The sequence below is a fragment of the Galeopterus variegatus genome, unplaced genomic scaffold (genome assembly GCF_000696425.1).
Source record: "Galeopterus variegatus unplaced genomic scaffold, G_variegatus-3.0.2 Scaffold164, whole genome shotgun sequence".
NCBI classification, from domain to species: domain Eukaryota; kingdom Metazoa; phylum Chordata; class Mammalia; order Dermoptera; family Cynocephalidae; genus Galeopterus; species Galeopterus variegatus.
In genome coordinates this window covers 701842-713076 of record NW_007726275.1, presented here as the reverse complement: position 1 = coordinate 713076, position 11235 = coordinate 701842, and positions in this window count along the sequence as shown.

Here is an 11235-nt window from a genome sequence, read left to right as displayed (position 1 = left end):
CCGGCACCAGGGAGTGATTTCAAAAGACATACAGATTCCTGTTGTTGGAAATAAATTGTAATGTAAGAGGGGGGGGCATAGTATATAAATAGTAGAATTGTAGGAAAATAAATAACCTTAATGTACGCAGTCTTGTAATAATGCATAATAAGCAAAGCAGTTTTTTTAGGGGCCAGAACAAGGGTCAGGCCCGAGCACACTAAACAATGCATAAGCAATGCAGCTTATCAGGGGCCGTGACAAAGGCCAGGCCCAAGCGCACTAAACATTAATAGCCCCCCACCGGTTCCAGGAAATAGCTGGTTCAAAGCAAGGCCCCGGGGAAGGTAAACAATTGAGAAATGCGCTAAAGGGGTGCCAGCCTGCTAAAACCCACCTGTAAACCCAAAAGGCGCCAGCTGAAGCCCACCTGTAAATCTAAAAGCGCCACAGATAACCAACAGTTGATCCTATCACAATATCCGTTCAAAAAACTGTATAAAAGCTGCTTGCATTGTGAATTCGGGGCGCTCCTGTTCTGAAAACGGGGCAACCTCCAGCATGCCGGAAATAAAAACCTCTTGCTTGTGCATCGATCTCTGTGCCTCCTGGTCTTTGTGAGATGAGCCTTCCCATCAAGTTAAGATTCGTGCTTTTGGGCCGGTCTTACACTGTCTCCACCACTCCTATCCCACAGCAGGAGCTCACGGGTAGAGTCCACCAAAAGTGTATTTTTGGAAAGCTCCCAAGGATCAAGCAAGTTTGGGGACCAGTGGTCTAGTCCAATCTCTTTATGGTGCAGGTGGGAAGACTGAGGCAGAGAGAGGGAAACGGGCCATACAGCCCATGGGCCCTGCAGGACTTATTTTTCTTACTTCCAGGAAAAAGAAAATTCTAACACGAGGTCGCTATCACCCCACTCCCAAACTTACACCCCCGCGGGTGCCTGCACCCATCTCTTTCCTCCTCCCTCCTCTCCTGGCCTGAGAAACCCCTCCCCAAAGTCCAGACTCATCTCCTTCTCTCCACCTGCACATCTCTCTGCCCCTTTTGGCTGCTCTCTCCCAGCTGGATTCTTTGTGTCAGGCTTCTAAGCATGCTCTGTTCTCTCTCATTAAAAGCAAACAAAAAACCCCCTCTCAACCTGTGTTGGTTGGATCGATCCTCTGGGTAGAAGTGGCCAGGCCCTCGTATCCCACCCAGTGCTATGCCCCCCTCCCTCCCCTGCCACCCCAGCTCTGGAATGAGGGAGAAGGACCCTGATTCTGACCTCCATGGACCGCAAGTCTCAGCCGACCCCAGAGTTCTCCACGGGCCTCATGACGCCTGCCTCAGCAACCCCACCTCAAGCTTGGCCCCCTCCAGCCTGTTCTTGCCTCACATCCTGCAGACCTTGGTCAAGGTGAGGTTCCATCCTTCCCCACCCTCAGTGATGGTGGCTCTGAATCACTTGCTTAGATGCTGGTAGAGGGTTGCCCGGAAAGAACATGGCCTTGGCTCAGAAGCTGCAGGAGACCCCCTGTGCTACCAGTGGAGGCCGTCAGCTGACTGCACTTCTCACAGCTCTTTAGCAAGTTTCTTCTGGTAGGGCGATCTGAGCAGGGCATCTCTGTTTTGCCCCTAGACTCCACCTCCGTCTTTAGCTAGTGTCCCCCCCTCTCCTTCCCATCATAGCCAAACTTCTCCAAAGAGCTGTCTGCACACACTTCTCCACTTTCTTACCACTCATTGATTCCTCAGCTGACGCCAGTCTGCCTTTGGTCCTCACCACATCACTGAGGCAACTCTCGCTAAGGCCACCAGTGATTCCGTGTCGTGGGATTCAAGGGACATTTTTCATGCCTGTGCCTCCAATATTATAACAGAACCCATCTGTATTTATCAGCTTTTGCTGTGATAACAACCCCCAAATTGCAACGGTTCACCACGCAGACACTCATTTTTCTCCAGTGGCTCTGCATGTTGTCTCTGTTGGATCTATTTCAGGCTGTGGGTCAGGTTCAGATCTGCTCAGGCTAAAGAACCAGCAGTTACCTGGGGCACACTGCTCCCATAGTGAAAGGCAGAAAAACCTCAAAGACCAAGCCAAACCATGCAAGCTCATTGAAAGCCTCTGTTTGGGCATGAATACATCCAATCCGCTCATGTTTCACTGTCTAAAGCAAGTCACATGGTGATATGGATAGAATTGTGTCCCCCAAGTTTTATGTATTAGAAGCTTGATCCCCACTGTGACTGTTAAGAGGGTGGGAAATCCTATCCTATTATGGTAATTGAAAGGTGGGGCCTTGAAGAGGTGATTTGATTCTGAGGACCATGCTATAATGAATGGATTAATAGTGGTCATGAGCGTGGTTCTGAGGGCTCTAAAAGGAGAGCACATGAGAGTCTCTCGCTCTCCGCTCCACCATTCTGCCATGTGAGACCCCTACTTTACTGGCAAGGAAGACCCTACCAGATGTGTTCCCTGGATTACGGACTTCCCAGCCTCCAAAACTGTAAGCAATAAGTTTTGTTTTCTCACAGATTACCCAGTCCCAAGTGTTTTGTTATAAGCAACAGGAAGGGACTAACATACATGGCCAAGCCTGCAATCTATCCGTGAGGACAGCTCACTATCCTCCACATGGGAGGAGGAGAGGAAGCGAATATTTGCTGAACCATAGTATAACCCACCAGAAAATAACAGAGGCTTAAACTGTATCCAAGTGCATTTTTCTCTCTCACCCACAACTGCTGGTAGGAGGTCTATAACTGGCAGGACAGCTCATGGTCATTAAGGACCTGGATTCCTTCTCTCCCATTGCTCAGCCATCCTCAGCAGAGGGCTTCCTTCTCATGGCCCAAGGTGGCTGCTCCAGCCTCCATCATCATGCTCTTTTGGTGGCTGGCTGCTACGGGGATCCAACCCTTGACCTTGGTGTTGTCAGCACCTCACTCTAACCAAGTGAGCTAGCCAGCCAACTCGACCATCCTGCTTTTATTTCAGCCAATGTATTAGTCTGCTGCGGCTGCCATAACAAAATGCTACAGACCGTATGGCTGAAACAGCAGGACTTCATTTTCTCTTGGTTCTGGAGACTGGAAAATCCAAGTTCAAGATTCTGGCAGGTTCAGTTCCTGGTGAGGACCCTCTTCCTGGCTTGCAGATGGCTGCCTTCTTACTGTGTCCCCACACGGCAAGGGAGAGAAAGGAAGAGCTGGAGTGCAAGCCAACTCTCTGGTGTGTCCTCTTACAAGGACGCGAATCCTATCGGATCAGGGCACCATCCTTATGACTTCATTTAATCTTAAATATCTTCTAAGGGCCTTATTGCCAAATATAGTCATCTTGGGGGTTAGGGTTTCAACATATGAATTTTGGGGAAACACAAACATTTAGTCCTTAACAGCCAATGAAAATGAAAAGAAGGGAGAAACAGAAGACATACTCCTTCCTTTGGAGTACGACATCCTTTTGCTCAGACTTATGTCTAGAACTTACTGTAATAACCACAGTCCAGCTACAAATTCTATTATTGTGCAAGAAGGGAGAGCACATACTAGGCAACAAATACAGTTTCTGCCATCATCTTTGTATCACTTGATATCTCAGCTACATTCAATATTCTATCAGTAGTGATGCTTTGGCTACCAGTAACAGAAAACACAAATCATAGTAGCTCAGAAACGGGAATTTTTATCACACTAAACAAGAAGTCCAGACGTATGGCCCTTTCCGGGTTGGCCGATGCAGAGAAATGATGATATTATCAGGGACTGGGTCCTTCCCATGGTCCACTCTGCCACCATCCATCATCAGAAAGTTGGCTCTTCCTCTTAGCTGGCTCCTCTCATGACTCGAGCTGGTGGCCTCACTTCTGAGAATCTCATGTAGATGGCACTGTTCAGAGCCAGAAAAGGGGGAACATCCCCGTCTTGTGTCCCTTTTTAAAAGCTAGGAAGCCTTTCCCAGGAAACCCCCAAGAGACATCCCCTCAAGTCTCCTTGGCCAGAATCCAGATATTTGCCTATTGCAAAGCATCACTGGTAGGTGGAAGAAGCCCTAGTCTCAGTCCTGGGCTGCCTTGTCCATCCATACTCAATCTCTAGGAAACTCTGGACAAGCTCAAGAGGTACAATTCATTGGGTTTTATTATACTTACAGAGTTGCACAACTATCACCATGATCTAATTCCAGAATATTTTCATCTCCCCCAAAAGAAACCTGAACCCATTAGCAGTCACTCCCCATTCTCCCCTCACCCCAACCCCTGGTAACCACCAATCTACTCTCTATCTCTATGGATTTTTCTGTTCTGGATGTTTCAGATCAATGGAATCCTACAACATGTGGCCTTTTGGGTCCATTTCCTCTCACTTAGCATGTTTTCAAGGTTCATCCATGTTGTAGTGTGTATCAGTACTCTATTCCTTTTCACAGTTCAGTAATATTCCACTGTATGGATATACCACATATGTGAATAGATACATTCCTTTTTGTTTTGTTTTGTTTTGTTTTGTGTTTTTTGGTGGCTGGCCAGTAAGGGGATCTGAATAAATAAATTCCTATCTAGAATATATAAAGAATTCTCAAAACTCAAAACTCAACATTAAAAAGACGAACGATCCCATTAGTCAAGGAGCAAGACATGAAGAGACATTTCACCAAAGGGGTATATGGATGGCAAGTGAGCACATGAAAAGATGTTCGACATTACTAACCATTAGGGGAATAGAAATTAAGACCACAGTGAACACACCTGTCAGAATGACTAAAAAAAAAGTGGCAATAACATATACTAATGAGGATTTGGAGAAGCTGGATCCCTCATGCATGCTGATAGGTCCAGCCACTGTAATATGGTCCAGCCACTCTGGAAAATAGTTTTTCAGTTTCTTAAAAAACTAAACATACACTGTAACCCAGCAGTTGTCCTCCTGGGCATTTATCCGAGAGAAATGAAAACTTACATCTACACAAGAACCTGTACGTGAATGTCCATAGCAGCTTTATTTGTAATAGCCCAAAACTGAAAACAATCAAAATGTCCTATAATAGGTAAATGGTTAAACGAGCCATTGTGCATATAGCCATACCAAAGAATACTTCCAGTAATAAAAAGGAACAAACATATACCACAACTTGGATGGATCTCAGGGCATTTATGCTGAGTAAAACCAAGCTAATCTCAATATTTTACATATTGCATGATTCCATTTATATAACGTCTTTGAAATGACTAAATTATAGGCACGGAAAACAGATTAGTGACATGTCCAGGGTTCAGAGATTGTGAAGGGGAGGGGATGGGTGTGACTGTAAAGAGATAGCACAAGGGAGATCTTTGTAATGATAAAATAGTTCTGTATCTTGATTGCACACAATAAAATAACAGAACTACATACACACATTGTGTCAATATCAAGTTCTGATTTTGACATTGTGCTGTGATTATGTAAGATGTGCCCATTGAGGAAAACTGGGTGAAGGGTACCTAGGACCTCCCTGTACATTTTATTTTGCAATTTCCCATGATTCTGTAATTATTTCAAAATAAAACTTTTTCTTAAAAAAGTCTCAGTTTATTTACAAGAACAAAACAGACTAATGTTTAAAAATGAAAGGAAAAATTTTTAGCACTTCTCGAAATCATTACCTAGACGTGTGAAAAAAGAATCTGACAAGTGGTTTTTCCTGGTACGAGAAGCTGCAGGTGCCCAGGGGTTGGTTCACTGATTCACCTCCTCAAAGATCCTTTGGAAGCAGCCACGATCGGCAGGGTAGTGGGAAAACCTGGTGTGTCAGTAGATTCCCACTAGGCTTTCACATTCTGGAAGGCCTTCCTCAAACTGTGAGCCTCTTCAGCACTTTGGCCCCTGGGAGGTCAGTAACACTAAAGTGGGCTGATGATTCCATTTAAATCAGTCACGAAAAAACCTCCTTGTGCCACACCAGGCACTTCCAACAGCTTGGAGAATATTTCCCTATTCTCCAGAAATCTGTGTTGTTACATCCAACAAGAGAGCCTGTACCACTGTTCCCTCACGGTGTCTCAGCAAAGCAAGATGGTGAAGGGGGAACCCACTGAGATCTGCTGTTGTGAAATGAAAGTCACATCGTGAAATGCAATTTCCATAGAACACGAAAAAGTGAAATTCAGAGGATAGAAGAAAAGAAATATTACCCCTTCGAGTCACTTTCCTTCTCTTTCACTTGCTTTCATGTTCATACACAACTATAGTAAACATGCTCCAGGAAGCACTTGGGTTGAAGGAAAGTTTTGTGTGACAGAACCAGGGGCCATTGTGCTTGTCCAGCACTTTTTTCAGAAGTAGCAGGCCTAAGGGCTGCTAAAGTAGAAACATCTGGAGGAGAAGAGCTCCTATATTGGGCAACCAGTGGCTCAGAAGAACTTTCTGGCAGCAGCTGCTGCTTTCTGAGAATTGGGCAGACCTACTAGCCAGGAAACAGCATTCCATTTTTTTTTTTTTACTGCAATTTTTTTTCTTTAAATCATGGTAAAATATGCACAATATGAACTTCACTATCTTAACCATTTTTAAATGTACAGTTTAGCAGTGTTAAGTATTTTCACATTGTGCAACCAACCTCCAGAACTCTTTCATCTTGTGTCTTAGTCCATTTGGGCTGCTATAACAAAATTAATAAATGGGGTATTTTGGTTTTAAATAACAGAAATTTATTTCTCACAATTCTGGAGGCTGGGAAGTCCAAGATCAAAGCACCAGCAGATTCAGTTTCTGGTGAGGATCTGCTTTCTGGTTCATAGACTGCACCTTCTTGCTGTGTCCTCACATGGTGGAAGGGCAAATGATCTACCTTGGTCTCTTTTGTAAGGACACTAATCCCATTCATGAGGGCTCCACCCTCATGACCTAATCACCTCCTAATACCACCACATCGGTGATTAGGATTCAACATTTAGGGGGACACAAACATTCAGACTGTAGCATCTTGCTCACTGGCCCTTAATCCATATCCGTTAAACAACTCTCCATTTTACCTCCCCCAACCCCTGACAACCACCATTCTACTTTCTGTCTCTGTCAATTTGACTACCCTGGGTACCTCATATAATTAGAATCATATAGTCTTTGTCTTTTTGTGACTGGCTTACTTTGTTATAGAACAGACTCGCAAGGAAGCTCCAGACTCTCAGGGGGTTGGAGAGTCAGAAAGTTTATTATGCTAGTGGGACCCAGGCGAACTCATATTCTGAAATCCTGGGACCCTGCCCTGAATCTTACAAGGCTTTTTATAGGCAGGTTAGGCGGGCTTTTTAAGTTTTGGTTTCTCCGAATTCACGTGACTTGAGCAGGCAGCTGATTATTTTTATTTTTATTTTTATTTTTTAAAGATGACCGGTAAGGGGATCTTAACCCTTGACTTGGTGTTGTCAGCACCATGCTCACCCAGTGAGCAAACCGGCCATCCCTATATGGGATCCGAACCCGTGGCCTTGGTGTTATCAGCACCGCACTCTCCCGAGTGAGCCACGGGCCGGCCCAGGCAGCTGATTATTAACTGGGCTGACTTCTGGGGACCCTGGTAGATAATCACAGTTAGCCACAGAGGCGCTGCATAAACACAAAATAATTTAATCTTGAGTTTTCCAACAATTTCACTTAGCATGATGCCCTCAAGCTTCATCCATTTTGTAGCATGTATCAGAATTTCCTTCCTTTTTAAGGCTGAATAATACTCCATTGCATGTATAGACCACATTTTGTTTATCCATTGAAGTCATTGTCGATTCCTCTTTTTCTTGCATCTCACTATCAGCCTCCATTCCATCGACAAATCTCAGACCCACCTTCAAAATATACCCAGAGCCAACCTCTTCTTATCTCTTCCATAATGTCACTCTAACATTTCTCAGTGGGGTGATTTTTCCTCCCAGGGGACATTTGGCAACATCTGGAAACATTTTTGGTTGTCACATCTGGGGAGGGGGCAATGCTACCGGCATCTAGTGGGTAGATGCTGCTAAACATCCTACAATGCACATGACCAGCTCCCACAACAATTATCCAGCCTAAACTGTCCACAGTGCTGAGGTTAAGAAACCCTGCTCTAATACACACCATCACATCTTACCTGGACTGTTGTAGTAGCCTCCTAATTGGTCTCCTTGTTTCCATGCATGATCCTTTAAATGTGTTCTCTGTACAGTGACCAGGACATCTTTTTTTTTTTTTCCTTTTTGGCAGCTGGCCTGTACTGGGATCCAAACCCTTGACCTTGGTGTTATCAGGGCATCCTTTTGAAAGGTAAATCACATCCTGTTGCTCTCTGTCTCTCATCCTCCAGTGGCTTCCCATTAGAATGAAAAATTGAAAAGCCCACAAGGCCCTTCATGAATTGGCCCCTGGCTACCTCTCTGAGCTCACCTCCTACCACTCCCTCTCTCATTCATTCTGCTTCAGCCACACTGGCCTCCTTGACCTTCCTTGAAACATACAAAGCTTACTCCTGCCCCAAGGCCTTTGCACTTGTGGATTCTTTGGCCTGCAGCTCTCTTCCCCCAGATATTTGCATGATTCACTCCCTCTTCTTATTGAGGTCTCTGCTCACATGACACCTCCTCACAATGTTTTTTCCTGACCACTCTCTACAAACAAGCAGTCCCCGTCATGCTCTACCCCCACGGTCCTGTTCAAAAAGTCTGATGTGCCTGTACCCAAGTACCACACCGTGACTGTAGAAGGTGAACAGGTGGTTTAACCACTAGTCAGTCAAACACACACACACAGTCTCCTGTAAAGTTTTAAAATAGCCCCTTGCTTCTGGCTCAAGCAGTATAGTCTGTGCAAATTGACCCCTGAGAAAGGCACACAGTGACCACACGGCCATAGTCATGGATGGCAGAGAATGTGCTCGACGTCCTCTTCCTTGAGCCCTCCCCACCCCACTGCATCACAGCCCTTTCATCTCTTTACTGCTTTGTACTCTGGCCCTGTGTCCTGCCTGTTCTTGTGTGCAGTTTACGGTTGGGGTGTGGTTATTGGAGGCTTCAGATCCTGAGGCCTGAAGAGAGAGGGGCAAGTATTGGGAGAGAAGAGCAAAAAGTCAACCGTATCCTTCCCAGTAGAAGATTAACCCTTTGTGCTAAAAGGGTTAATCCTTTTAACCTTCCCAGCCTTGAGTTACGTTGCCAAAGGTCCCCTTCTATAGTCAGGCTTATTGCACCATTCTGTCATTGCTGAAGAGTGATTCTGCTCCGTCCTTCAGCACTCCCCACTAACTACCCTCAGGATAAAATTCAAACTGTCTGGCCTAGCATTTTAGGCCCTGTGCCATCTGTTCCTCCCTGACTTGGCCCACTGGGCCTTGTCTCTGGCCCGTTTCTACTTTATGTTGCAGTTACACGAAACCACCCACTCACAGTTTCCTCCATGCCTGTCTCTCTTGTCCCCCTGCATGGAGGGGTCACCCAGCAGGTCTATGAGACCTACTTCTGCCTCTCCTGCAGACCTCAGCTGTGGCCGTCTCCCCTGAGAAGGCTCCCCTTCTTCTCTGCCTCAAATGCACCTGGTGCAGACCCATCTCCACCAAGGCCCTCTGAGAGCGAACTGCATTCTCTGGCTTTGTTTCTCTAGAGACAGAGAGACCGGGAGCTCCTCTCAGGGCTGGGAAGTGTGGCGTGGTGGAATCAGCCTGGGCCTTGGCCCCAGGCAGGTCTGACCATGAACACTGGCTCTGTCAGGAGCTTGTGCTGTGACTCCGTGAGACCCAAAGGTTTACTGTGCACCTGCTCTATTCTAAGCCATGTTAGGTGTTCAACTTGTGTTTACCTTCTCAGAGCTATAGTGTCCTTACATACAAAGTCAAACCACTTTTAGAGGTTGGATTGTGTCCCCCTGAAATTTGCTGAAGTCCTCACTCCCGATACCTCAGAATGTGACCTTTATTTGAGTCATTGCAGATGTAATTAGTTAAGCTGAGGTCATACTGGTGGGCTGAGGTGGGCCCTTAATCCAATAATGATTGGTGTCATTATAAGAGAAGAAGAGGCACACAAAGAGAAAAAAGCCATCTGACCATGGAGGCAGAGATTGGAGTGATGTATCCACAAGCCAAGGAACACCAAGGACTGCTGGCAAGCCCAGAATCTAGAAGAGGCAAAAAAAAGTTCTTCCCTACAGGCTTCAGAGGAGGCATGCCCTGCTGACACCTTGATTTTGGGCTTTTAGTCTCTAGAACCGTGAGACAATAAATTTCTGGTGTTTAAGCCACAGCAGTTTATGGTGCTTTACCACGGCGGCCTAGGAAACTAATACAGGTATTTAACCATTTCCTGCAACCTTGTCTTGAGAAGTGGGAATGATAATGTTGTACAAGAGCAACATTTGCAAAGAATGTGGACGTTTATCTGCATGGGCACAGTTAAGAAATATGGTTCTTCCAAGCACTGTGATATTCTGCAGCTGTTAAAAACAAGGACTCTAGGGTCAGAAGCAAATGACAGGATAGTGTCTGGGTGGGAAGGTGTATTAGGAAAATTAATACTATCTGCTACCTGAGACAAATCTCCAAATCTCAGAGGGGCTTAATACAACAAAGGTTGATTTTTTGGCTCACAAGTTCAATACTGGTCCATAAGCATTCTCTTCCTTCCAGTAGTTCAGGGACTTAGGCTCATTCTACCTTGACAAATGTAGCATTTCTACATGTGGCCTCGAAGGTTTTAGAATCAGGGGGTAGAGGAAGATGATTGGGTTTGGACTGCCTTCATTTCCAAAGTAACACAGCTCACTTCTGCTCATGGCTCACTGGCCCAAATGAGCCGCGTGGTCTTGGCATCCTGCAAGGGAGCCTGGGAAATATATGGGGACACATGGAATATCTTGGAATACTAAATGCTCTGCCTCAGGGGAGATTTATAATTTTATACTCTTTTTACAATTTAAACATTATACCATGTGCATATGTTAATTTATTATTTTATTCATTTAAGCAGCTCTATTGAGGTAAAATTGACATACAATAAAATGCACATAAAGTGTACAATTTAATAAGTTTTGACATATGTATATACCCATGAAATCATCACCACAGTCAAGATAATGAATGCTTTCAACACACCTAAAGCTTTCCTCCTGCCCCTCTGTAACCCTCCCCTCCATCTCTAGCAGCCACTTATCTACTGTTACTATAGATTAATTTGTATTTTCTAGAATTTTATATAAATGACATCAGATACTATGTACTCTTTTTTCATCTGGCTTCTTTCACTCAGCATAATTATTTTG